Source organism: Suncus etruscus, chromosome 1, assembly GCF_024139225.1.
Source record: "Suncus etruscus isolate mSunEtr1 chromosome 1, mSunEtr1.pri.cur, whole genome shotgun sequence".
Lineage (NCBI taxonomy): Eukaryota > Metazoa > Chordata > Mammalia > Eulipotyphla > Soricidae > Suncus > Suncus etruscus.
The window spans coordinates 172,780,602-172,793,412 of record NC_064848.1 but is presented as its reverse complement, the minus strand read 5'-3'; the positions used below and the strand labels follow the sequence as shown (position 1 = coordinate 172,793,412).

Sequence of the window (12,811 nt, the reverse complement as noted above, 5' to 3'; positions counted from 1 at the left end):
ACAGTATGAGTTCAAAGTGGCTAAGGTTTGCCCAATTATAGGGATTATCCAACTAATTAATTTATCTACCAATCAAAAATACCTTAATATGAATAAATGGTGTTGCAATATATATATGCTAGAAATGGAGGGAAAAACACTCTTTGTACTGAGAAGGATGTGGCTGAAATGACTGAGTACATGCTTTGCATATGTGAGGCACTGGATCTGACCCCCAGCACAACATGGTCCCTTGAATAACCTTAAGTGGCCCTGACACCTGTGCCCGGCAGAATAAAGAAATGTGACTATTTCTTTAAATAGATTCATAATATCTCCTCTATATTGAAATCTGTTTCAAAGGTTATCAACCTTGAATCCACAAATCCTTGAGATCTAATGGATCAAATTCAGGTAGTCTTTAGAGTGGATGGAAAAACAATTCACCCAATTTTGCTAAAACCCAACTGAAATTAGATACAGATCAATTATGAAGTATCAAATAGTTAGCACAGCTTATGGCTAACAAAACTCAGCCTTTTAATTATATATTACTACTTTTCTATAATTTATATTAGAAATTGGGTAACTGAAATGTGACTAAAACCAAAGATTTGATATTTACTTACTGAATTTAATATTTATAGGGTCGAGTGATAGCAAAGTAGTAGGGCATTGACTTGCATGCTGCAAGATGCTGTTAGATCCCCCGCATCCCATATGGTCCCCTGAACCTGCCAGGAGTGATTTCTGAGTGCAGAGCCAGAAGTAACTTCTATGCGCCACTGGGTGTGGCCCAAGAACAAACAAACAAAAAGAAAAGTCAGTCTGGCTGTGCAGAATAACAGTTTGCTGCTCAGGCCTCAAGGAACTGGAATGGGGTGGGGAGGGGTACCAGTGCTCAGGAATTCTATTGTGTCAGAAAAGGGCCTTAAGTATGCAAGTCACATGCTCTATTCCAGAGGTCTCAAACTCGAGGCCCGCAGGCCGTTTGCGGCCCTCCGTACAATTTTATGGCCCGCAGCCATTATTCGCTTACCGAATAATCGCAATAAAAATCGCATTTGTAAGAAAAAAATCGCATTAAACATTTGCATATCCCGAGCAGTTCCGTTTGGGGTATGCAAATGTTTAATGCAATTTTTTGCGTTTTTTTCTTACTAATGTAATTTTTTATTGCGAATATTTGGTAAGTGAAATGTGGCCCTGCCTCACCCCGACGTTGCCTCCTCCGGCCTCCAGGTAAATTGAGTTTGAGACCCCTGCTCTATTCCTTTGCACACGCTTTACAGCCCCAAATGACAAACACTTTTATGATTTCTGTCCAACTGCTCACTCAATTCAGTTGTTGCATAATAAAGGGTTGACAGAGATGACATGTATATGAATAACCATGGCTGAGTTCCAATAAAACTTTATTTATAAAAAATAGACTATAGGGGCCAGAGCACTAGCACAGTGGGTAGGGCATTTGACTTGCATGCAGCCAACCTGGGTTCAACCTGGGTTTGATCCTCAACATCCCACATGGTCCCCTGTGCCTGCTGTGAATAATTTCTGTGCACAAGACAAGGAGTAGCCCCTGGTGTGCCTGCCCCATCCAAAGACTATAGACAGAAAAAAACAATAGAAACTAAAAATAAACCCAAATATAAATTTGGACATCTAATCTCTGACCTAAGAGTTAAATGTGTAAAATGGAGAGAAGAAAGGGCTCATCAGAGTCAGGAATATGATTAGAAGGCAAAGTGCCTATCTTGTAGGTATGACACCACAAGTTTGATTCCTGGCATTATCCTACAGTATCAACTATGGTACTAGTGGCACTGCCATAGGGTTCCAAGTGTCACAACAACTGTGTAATCTCTGATGCGCCACAGTCAAGTGTGTAATTCTCAGACACTGCAACAATCATGACGGTAACAACAAAGGAGAGGAAAGCAGGGAAAAGTTCTGGGGAAATACCTCTCTCCCTCCCAAGATGGTGCTAGGAAAACTGAACTATCACATATAAAAAGATGAACCCAGATGACTATTTCATACCATAAAAAAAGTACTTCCAAATACATTACACAAAAATCTTAGGAGGTCAGAACATGATGGTAAAATATGAAGAAACCCCAATTCCTCAACCTCAGAAAGGTAGTTCTACTGCAAAGGGAAACTGAAGCAAGAATAAACAAATGGAATCACAAGAAATCAAAGGGTTTTCACACAGGAAAGAAACTACCTGCAAGGAAAGGCAATTTAGCAGTTGGGAGAAGAGATTATTAGCACATTGTGCAACTGAAAGAGGGTTCATATTCCAACTAGAGAACCCTCAGGCCTCCACAACAACAAAAGCAACCCAATAAAAAGTGTTCAAAACAATCCAAATAGAACTATCTCCAAAGAAGACATACAGATGGCTCACAGACACACTTGGAAAATGCACAGCCTCAAGTACTAGAAATAGGCAAATCAAACAAAATTACAATAAGATATCATCTCACATTCATGAAAATGAGCTTTCTTCTCTTCCCTTGCCCCCCATGTATAAAGAAAAGAGAAAGTGTTGGCAAGACTGGGGGAGGGGAAGATATCCTGGTACACTGTTGGTGGGAATTCAAAATAGAATAGCATGTCTAAAAAACTGTATGGAGATTCCATAAAAAATTGAAATTCCATATGATTTAGCAATACCACTCCTAGGCATTCATCCAAAGTATATCAAAACACCAATTCAAAGGGATATTTGTACCCCGAGGTTTAAAGCAGCACTAGTTACTGCAGCCAAAACAGGGATTCAACCTAAATGCCCACCAACAGATGATGAATAAAACAGCTCTGGCACATAAACTCTATGGATAACTATTCTATTGCTGGAGGAAAAAAAAAAAGATGAAATTTGACTTCTGGAACAAAAAATAGGTGGAACAAAGTGATTGTGCTCAGTGAAATAAGGATGAATGTGAAAGATAGAGGCTGGAGAGAGAGAATAGCTGGTAGTGTGCTTGCAATGTATGCAGCAAGCCTAGATTTGATCCCAAGTATCCTATATGGTTCCCTGAGCACTGCCAGGAGTTATTCCTAAGTACAGACCAGAAGAAACGCCTGAGCATCACTGACAAACAAACCCCATGTAGACAAGTAAAAATAATTTAACTCCCTATATGGAATATGAATATATAGTGTAAGTGAACTGGTAAGAAAAGCAAAACAAACTCCCAAACACGGTGAAAAACATGTAGTTATCAAAGGGAAAGAAAAGTGGGAGGAATGAGCAAATGGGTCTTTTGGTAGTGGGATGGCCCTGGAATTACAGTGCAGTTGTAGTGACAATTATAAACAGAATGATAAATAGAAAAGAATAAAATTGAATCTCTGAAATTCTGTAATATTGAAAACCAATGACAAGTCAATGAAAAAAATCAGTAGACTAATTTTCTGACTCCTGGTATACACCTATTACAACTCTGAATTCAGTACTGATTATTTCTGGTTACTTAACACGATTTATATAACATTAATACATGACACATTTAATATGTTAAAATAAGTGCATATTTATATATAAATATGTTTGTAAATAGACATTTTACTGTGATTCTATACATTTTATTCCTTCATTGATAATTATTCTGAGAAAGATCTGCAAGGCTTTCCCAGATTACCAATGCTTGATGGCACAAAGATCAAGATATGTTATTATAAGGGCCGGAGAGATAGCATGGAGGTAGGGCGTTTGCCTTGTGTGCAGAAGGATGGTGGTTCAAATCCTGGCATCCCATATGGTCTCCCCGAGCCTGCTAGGAGCGATTTCTGAGCGTAGAGCCAGCAGTAACCCCTGAGTGCTGCCGGGTGTAACCAAAAAAAAAAAAAAAAAAAAAGATACGTTATTATAGACAGAGGTTCCAGTACAATGACTCCTGGGCAGACAGCAGAGTGATGGGAAAACAAAAAGGAGAAGAAACAACCTTTAAGTGGTAGCAGACATTGTCAAAGGAAGTTTATCAGATGTGGAATGAAAACCTCTTTTTGCTTTTTTATAGAAAATGATGGGGGAAGAAAAGAACTCTTTCCCCTGTTTATAGTGTCTGCAGAGTTCTGCTTTTGCACATTTCTTCTCTTATATCAGATAGCACTTATCATCTTGCCTTCTCTTATTTCTTGCTCTCAACCTTTTCTGAAAGAGTTTACTACAAAAATCTGTTACATAAGCACAATGTGTTTCTATATCCCAAATCAAAACATATTTTTCTTCCTATCACTTGCATACTGTCTTCTGAGATATTTGGGAGCACCTTTTCTATTTGAGTTGTTTGATTTGGAAGCCTGAAAGTGAAGAGGAGAAAAAGTCCCGGGGACCAGGTCTCTCTAGCCCGACCCAGGTCCAGGTCTTTGAAATAGCCAGAGTGTCTTGGAACAGTGAGACCAACTGGGACACGTGAGATCAACAGTGAGTTGTGGCTTACTCCAAGGACAGGCTAGTCTCCCCTTGAAGAATATCCCATATTTACATCTAATAATGTAAGAGCAAAATCTAATGCAAGGAGAAAGCACCTTCTGCTTAGCATGTACTAAGCAGCTCTGGGTTACATTTACAATTTTAATAAACTGATTTGTCAAAATTGTCAGAATCAAGGGAGATCATCTGGATACCAGATGAACAAAAATATCTGTAATTATAACTTGTCCACTTCACTCTTTCATCTTCTATATATGTATCTGTGAGCAGCTACATATTTTCATGCACATACATACACATAAATTTTGAATCATTTAAAAAAAAACCTGCCACAATAGAATTCAGGAGAGTAGAAAATACAGTTCTCTTGGGGTAGCAATGAGACTTGAAGGCTAAGCTGCCCTCTCCATCTTTGAACCAAAAAAAAAAAAAAACAACCCACTTTTGTAGAACTATTCTGTCAGAGAACTAGCATTTCAGTTTTATTACCACCTGGACTGCTTCTGATCCATGACAATCATTCACTTGCTGTGTGACCACAGACAATGAACTAAACCTCACTTTGGTATCTGTGAGTGAAGTAAACATTCTGACACATAAGACTGTATAAGTGGCACAATGATGAGATTCTTTTAGTGAAAAAACCCTAAATTCTAAATTCTCTGAAGAAACTGCCATGATTCAACTACTTTAAATACATTATTCAAAATTTAGTCAGAATTCCATCTTTACATTGCTAAATGTTACAAGAATACCTTCACCTGGAAGGCAGCTTGCACTGGAATTTCTGTTGCCACTAAAGGGATGAAAGGGATGAGAGCTTAAAAGATGGGTATCTGCAGTGTGGGCGGGAGATACTTCAGAAAGTGATGCCACCTTGCAGACCTGCCTATGAATCCCTCTTGGAAACAGTTGGGAAAGGGAGCATAGGCCACACTTAATCTGTTTCATCATTTTTCTCAGGGCAGAGAATTTGAACAGGACAAGCACATGGAAATGTAGAGGCTGAAGAGAGCCAATGGTTGTGCAGATAGACAACTCAGGACATTTGGGAGAATTTGAGAATGGGAAGGATTGCAAAAATAGTTCCCATTTTATTTCTTGGGTTTTGTTTTTCCTTCTTGGAGATCCATTTGGGAAGGCTAGCTAAGGAAGTGGACTCTTCTAGGAGTGGGGTGGGATACCAAGAGTTGGTTCTCAACCTGACATTCTAAGTGACCCCTGATGAGTTCAGGATTGTTGTGATTGTTTCTGTCACAATTGTACAGTCCTGTGACACACCAGGCACCAAGTGTGCTGGGCAGTGCAATTTACTGCAGAATTTTGCTGTGTCCCTTTGGCTTGGTGAATAAGATGAAGCTAACATTTAAAGCAAGATCCATGGCTTTCTCAAATCAGAAAGGACAGATACAGGGTAGTAGTGCAAGAAGGGATCCTAAAACCCTCCTTGGTTCAGATATGTGACTGTACTTTCTGGAAGGGAAGCTAGCTAAGATCTGGAGACAGTAAGTGACTTGTTTAAGATCCCACAGTGAGATATTGATGAAAATGGGGAGCAGTGATTATCTCTAAACCATTGAGACTAGAGCTAAAATATGGGAGATAAGGGGCTTGTCTAGCACATGGATGACTGGATTTGACTCCTGGCATCTCATGTGGTCCCCTATGTCTGCCAGGAGTGATCCTTGATCACAGAGCCAGGAATAAGTCCTGAACACTGCTGGATCTGGCCCAAATACCAAAGCAGTCTTTAGACAGAGACAGCCTACAGGAATGGCAAACTATGAGACAATGCTCTGGATGACTAAGAAGCAGCCATTTTATGGGACAAAACATTTGATTGCGGAGAAAAGTAGAAAACTAACAATGAACTAATAAAACATTCTTGAGAATATAGCAACTGGGTAAAACCTATTCTCAGAACAAAAGCACCTGCATTCTTTCTAACTTGGTCTGACCTTCTCCACTGGACATGGTTTGATAGTTTTATAGATGTCTATTGACCACTGTCAACCTACATCATCCTGACTTTTCTAGCAAGAACACCTGGGCTTGGCTTTCTCTGTAGCCTTGCCTCTTTGTCTATCCCTAGAGGGGTCTGAATCTTTGTTGACTGCTGCTTTAATCATTTGTTAATTTGCTTAAACATCTGGTCAAACTTGGAAAAAGTCTCAACAGCAGGGTTTAGCTAACTCCTCTTGGATGTTGAGAGCTACCATATGCCCCATTGTTTTCTCTCCCTCATTTTCTTTCTTCCTCTCCTTCTCTCTATCTCTCTCTCACACACACTCTCTCTTCTATATACACTCATCAAGGATAGTCCTGCAGTCTAAGCCAAAAATGAGAAAGTTAAGGAGTCTGACAATTACATGGGATCCCTAATTCTCAAGACTGTTCCTGGAGTTCCTTAAAATCAACACCATGAAACAAATCCATCTGTGTTCTCTTTCTCACCAGCCCTCTGTGTGTGAATATTGCTGTTTTTATTCAGCTGCCCAGTGAAACCTTGGCCACCATCTTCAACTTCTACCATTTTATTAATATGGATCCAATGTCATTAGCCTTCAGAAAATTCCTGAACTTTCAAAGTTTGCATCTTCTCTGCTACTCAGCAGCCCCTGACTTCAGGTGTTCATTACTTTAATTTAGGTTAGTAGTTCTAGAATCTGAGGGACTGGTCTGGCCTGGATTCAATCCATTTTAACCCGAGAACTAAAGTGGGTTGTGTTTGTTTTCCTGAAGCCATATTGATTATACTGTCTTACTTAAAATTCCATGGTAGTTCCCTCAAATTCTTCAGGATCTTGACCCTGACATTTGAAGAACCCCTGAGATGTCTCCTTATTCTATCATCTCCATGGAGTTCCATCCTGAACTCCCTAGATGACAAAGCTCTGAGTGTGTTCTGATCTCTCTGGTCTTTGGACTTGGTTCATGCTGTTCACTGTTCACTCCAAAGAATAGGCAAACCCCAATCCTTCAGAACTCAGTTTAGAATGCCCCCTTGTTACACAGAAATACATTTGTTGAAGAAATGAGTACACCACACAAAACTATAGGAAGATATTCTAGTAAATAATTATGGCTTTCCTCGCTGGGCAGTGAGTCCAAAGAAAAGGCTAAGAAAGCAGGCTGGGGAATGAACACTTTGACAGGTGTTAGCAATGTGAGGTTTTGCACAGTGTCTCTGGGTTTTAGATTGGTCTGAGTCACCTTCCTGGTGATAGAAATCTAAAGAACAGTCTCTCCAGAAAGTATTCAAAGCTCCCAACAGGGTCTGTCTCTGAACCACCATGAAATTGGCCTAGTGACCAGGCTTGACTGCAATGGTCTTGTCAGCATGGTCCTATCAGAGTGTCACAAGGTTAACCTGGGGAAGCCAAAAAGAAGGATGCCCCAAGTGAATGGTGGGATGAGCGATGTGATACGAGTATGGCAGGTGATGATAAATTCTTCCTCTTGTGGTAATAATAAACTTTTAGGTCCATGTCTCTGGGAAAAAGTTTTGATAATATTTTATTAAGTATCAAACAACATATTCCTTTTTAGAGAAAAATGTGCAATACCCTTGTGGGCTGGTGCAAGAACTGTTTGAGCACCTGTTTAAGACTGCCCCACTTCAGCCAGAATACCACAAGAAGGGTGCTCCCTCTGCTACATCACAAACAGATAGCGACTCTTCTGAAAGACTGCACTGTTCTCTGTCTGGGAGCCATTGGGGCACTTTAAGGGTCTGAAGAATACTCTGCCTCTTCTTTCCACAGGAGATAGATGGCTCCCAGAATCTCCATCACCAACGTCTCATTGTCACCATTATCTGCTCATCAGAAACCACTTCACTGGAGAAGTCAGAGAGGGGAAGGAGGGATGGAGAGTAGGAGAAGGAGGGAGAGAGGGAAGAAAGGAAGGAAGGAGGAAGGGAGGGAGAAGGAAGTAAGGAAAGAAGGAAGGAAGGGAGGGAGAAACAACTTAGGATGTTTAGAAAAAGATAAGCTAATCCCCAAACCAAGTTGTATAGAAGGCAGGCCAGGGCCCAGGATAGAAAATGGCAGAAGGGAATGTTGCTTTCTGCAGAATTCTGAAAAATATGAGGACAGGTACCATGGATCAGAGCATATTCATAGGAATTAATATTTCTGCCACCTGAATTTCTATGCCTAAAATTCCAACAGTGTTGGGATTGGAGCTATAGCACAGCAGAGCTATATAGCATGTTTGCCTTGCACGCAGCCAACCCAGGTTCAATCCCCAGTATCCCACATGGTCTTCTGAGACTGACAAGAGTAATTTCTGAGTGCAGAACCAGGGAAAAAAAAGAGTTAGAGAAAAAGAAATTCAACAGTATTAATAACTCTAGGCCTTTCCAACAGTTTCCCACCTGAAGAAGTAGGTTAAAACAGCAGTAGACATTAGGCCAGGGGATCAGACTGCACGTAGCCAAGCCCATTTCCATCACTGCATATGGTCCCTTTGGCACTGCTAGAAGTGATTCCTTAGCAAAGTGCCAGAAGAAAGCCCTAAGCTTTCAAAACACATATACAAAACCCTGCACTAGATAAAAGCTCTTTATTTCTTAACCTTCCGCAGATATCCTGAGTGCGTGCTACCAGTGTGGAATTTTTTAATAACAAAAGGAATTCCAAACACTATGCTGTAGGAGCAAAACTCTGCTTGTTCCTATACACTCCAGATAGGTGATTCTTTCCAGGCTGGTAAAAGGTTTGATGCTTCTAAAATAAGAGGTAAATCCCCTGGGGTGGGATATAGAAATAGATCTACTACTGCCTATCTGGGGACCCAGCATAAAGACAAAAGTCATTTATGCATTGAACCACAAAAACAAAAACAAAATGGGGCCAGAGAGATAGTACAGTGGGCAGGGCACTTGCTTGCCTTGCACATGCCCAACCTAGTACTAATAACTGGCATCCCATATGGTCCCCCAAGTGATTTCTGGGCACAAAGCTAGAAATCTGGGTACAAAAGCCAGAGCCACTTTGCTCTGTGTTGAGCAAGGTGAATGTGGCCCAACCCTCAAAAAATATCTAAAAACAAAACAAAACAAAAAAATCAATCTAGAGGATGCTAAATTTATGTCTCTTGTGGTATTGCATTGTCCTGGAATACCAGAAAAAAATTAAAAAGATGTACTATTGCTAATGAAGCAATAAAGTACCACTTTATCCCTTTCAGCACCCAGTTCTTGCCCAGAATGATCAGTTTCATCATTGTCATAGTGGTCTCTTCTGTACCCTAGCTGCACTCACTGCTGTTTGTGGTAACCTTCCTACCATGAAATGGACTTCCTGACCCCCATTTCTCTATTGTTTCTGGATATTATTAGCATGTATCTTTTATCTTTCTTATATGCCACAAATGAGTGAAGATTTTTCTATGTCTATCCCTCACCCTCTGACTCATTTCATTCATACCATAATACTCTTCATATCCATTCATGTATAAGCAAATAACAAAAGTGAAAACTACAATGTCAAAGAGAAAAACAAGAGAGAGAGAGAGACAGAAAGAGAGTAAGAGAGAAAGAAGTAAAATGCCAGCCCCAGAGGCAGACAAGAGGTGAGGTGGGGGCCAGAGAGATAGCATGGAGGTAGGGTGTTTGCCTTGCATGCAGAAGAACAGAAGGACTGTGGTCTGAATCCAGGCATCCCATATGATCCCCCAAGCCTGCCAGGAACGATTTCTGAGTGTAGAGCCAGGAATCACCCCTGAGCGCTGCTGGGTATGACCCAAAAACCAAAAGAAAAAATAAAAAGAGGTGAGGTGGAAGGGAAACTGGGGACATTGATGGAGGGAAATGTGCACTGGTGAAGGGTACAATGGTTTTATGACTGAAATTCAATCATGAACAATTTTGTAACCATGGTGCTTAAATAAAGTAATTACATATATATATATATGTAATTACTTTATTTAAGCACCATGGTATATATATATATATATATGAAAAGATGTACTGAGTAAACAATGAGTTTAACTCTAGTGGTTAGACAACTCTTTTATGTAAATCTCTTCATTTTTAAAAATAACAACTTCTTTTGGTGACTAGAATAAAATAGTAAAATAGGGGCTGGAGAGATAGTACAGTGGTAGGGAGTTTGCCTTGCAAGTGGCCAACCCAGGACCAACGGTGGTTCGAATCCTGGCATCCCATATGGTCCCCTGAGCCTGCCAGAGGCGATTTCTGAGCATAGAGCCAGGAGTAACCCCTGAGCATTGCCAGGTGTGACCCAAAAATCAAAACAAAACACTGAAATATACTAACATTATAACCCACTAGCCACAATCATAACAAGTACTTTCCAGCAAAATGAGGCGCTATTTTCAATAGATCTCTCTGACAACGCGGCATCCACATAATGGGATTTAAGTTTATGACCATAAGTTATTCTTCATACAGGAATACTACGAAATGTATATAAAAATATTCTTTATCTTCCCAGATCCCAGAAATAATTTATTGACTCATACCAAAGAGAATCATGAAGCACTCAGCAAGTCTATCATCTTGTTAGACCCATGTGAGACTTGAGATAGTTCTAGAAATATCCGGTTCGACTTGTGACTGAACAAGATCTTGATCTACTTTTAATAAATTTTTTGGATCACTTCTGGTGATGCTCAGGGGTTACTTCAGGCTCTGCTAAAGGGATTGTACAGGATGTCAGGAATTGAATCCAGGTTGACTGCATGCAAAGCCTTACTCGTATGATCTTTTGAGTGCTAGTCCTTGACCTCTTGTCTTTAATAAGTCTCTAATTTTTCTATTTTAAAGTTGAGTGAGAAAGTGTAGATGAGCAGTTTTTCTTCCATCTCAACATATCTGAGAGACATGCATCTCTTCCAGTTAAAAGTGGGAATGCTTTATATTTATTATATTTAGTTTCTGGTTTTGGGGTCAAATCCAGCTGTTCTTAGGGCTTTCTCCTGGTTCTGCACTTAGGAATTACTCCTGAAGGTGTTCAGGGGACCATATGTGATGCTGGGGAGCAAACCCAGTTGTTTGCAAGGTAAGCACCCTACCTATCACTCTAGCCCTTAAGTTTTAACTGCCCTACCTGCCATCCTATCACTCCAGCCCTTAAGTTTTTTTTTTTTTTTTTTTGGGGGGGGGCCACACCCGGCAGTGCTCAGGGGTCACTCCTGGCTGTCTGCTCAGAAATAGCTCCTGGCAGGCACGGGAACCATATGGGACACTGGGATTCGAACCAACCACCTTTGGTCCTGGATTGGCTGCTTGCAAGGCAAACGCTGCTGTGCTATCTCTCCGCAGCCCTTAACTGACTGAGGAAGGAAAGAAAGTTATTGGAACCTTATGAGTTGCAGAGGCAGCAGAATTTTCTCCAAAGCTCAGTGAGATGATTTTTCTAATATCTATTTTAAATATAAAACTGAGTACCTCCAGACTTCACTTCCCCCAACACTTTTTTTTTTTTTTTGCTGAGATTGGGGTCACATCTCTTTCAAAATTACATCAGAAATACTTTTTTTTTTGCTAACACCCTGGTGGCCTCTAAGCTTGCTCACAGAATCTGAGTTAAGCTAACCTGTTCAGGGTGCCAGATTTTAGTAGTAATTGGCAGGTATACTTTGAGACGTCCTTATCAAAGATACTATCTATCTATATATCAAATAATACATTTGTAGAAAAGAACTCTCTATAAACCATTTTCCATAGTATATATGATTACAGATTATTGCTTAAGTTTATTTGATTTAATTGGAGCATTTTAATCACCCAGGGTTCAACTTTGCAAATATTCTGCATGTACTGATGAAAAACAGACATGTCTAGGCATATTTGGAGAAAAAAAAAAAGAGAAAAACCCACATACTTTGTTACTTACATGACATCATGTCCAGGATAGTCTGCAAGGTTATAGTAACTCGTTCATCAAGTGCAAACACTGGGCAGGCGATTAGGGGACCCTTTGTTATCTCTCAACCTGGCCTCTCCTTCCCAGTTCCCAAGTACACAGGATACCTTCTACCGCACACCCCTACCTACTTCTTTTTAGTAAAGCCGGTCACTGTCCTTTCCTCTAAATTCTATGAAAACCAACAGGGGTGGGGTGGGGCTGCAGCGGTATATAGAAGAACTGCTATGAGAAGGTACAGTAGCAAAAAAAAAAAAAAAAAAAAAAAAAGTGGGGAGTGGGTAGATTGGAACACATCTCAAAGAAAACACGGGGGTGATTCTAGAACCTGAGCCCCCAAAGGGGTGAATGGGCGCCAAGTTGTACATTTCTCCTAAATGATCCCAGCAGCTGCAGCACGTTAGATGTGGCAATTCTTTTAGGATCTGAAAGGGTTTTCAAAGTCATGTTGGCAGCTGCCTCCTGTCGCCCCACTCTATAATGATTGAAC

The 12,811-nt window shown here is 40.4% G+C and overlaps 1 protein-coding gene across 1 annotated transcript in view; it reads right to left on the bottom strand.

The window, feature by feature from the left end:
• Positions 1-12,811, bottom strand: part of BCAS3 (BCAS3 microtubule associated cell migration factor) — a 662,199-nt gene that overhangs the window by 83,797 nt on the left and 565,591 nt on the right. The gene's annotated exons all lie outside the window — the stretch shown is intronic.